The sequence below is a fragment of the Monopterus albus genome, unplaced genomic scaffold (genome assembly GCF_001952655.1).
Source record: "Monopterus albus unplaced genomic scaffold, M_albus_1.0 scaffold9.1, whole genome shotgun sequence".
Lineage (NCBI taxonomy): Eukaryota > Metazoa > Chordata > Actinopteri > Synbranchiformes > Synbranchidae > Monopterus > Monopterus albus.
This window is the reverse complement of record NW_018127889.1, coordinates 1,497,926-1,498,265: the sequence shown is the minus strand read 5'-3', so window position 1 is coordinate 1,498,265 and position 340 is coordinate 1,497,926.

Sequence of the window (340 nt, the reverse complement as noted above, 5' to 3'; positions counted from 1 at the left end):
GATTCCAAAAAAGTTGGGACACTGTACAAAATGTGAATAAAAAGAGAATGCAATGATGTGGAAGGTTGAAATTCCAGTATTTTATTCAGAATAGAATATAGATAACATATCAAATGTTGAAAGTGAGATATTTTGAAATGTCATGCCAAATATTGGCTCATCTTGAATTTCATGGGAGCTACACATTCCAAAAATGTTGGGACAGGTAGCAATAAGAGGCCGGAAAAGTTAAATGTACATATAAGGAACAGCTGGAGGACCAATTTGCATCTTATCAGGTCAATTGGCAACATGATTGGGTATAAAAAGAGCCTCTCAGAGTGGCAGTGTCTCTCAGACA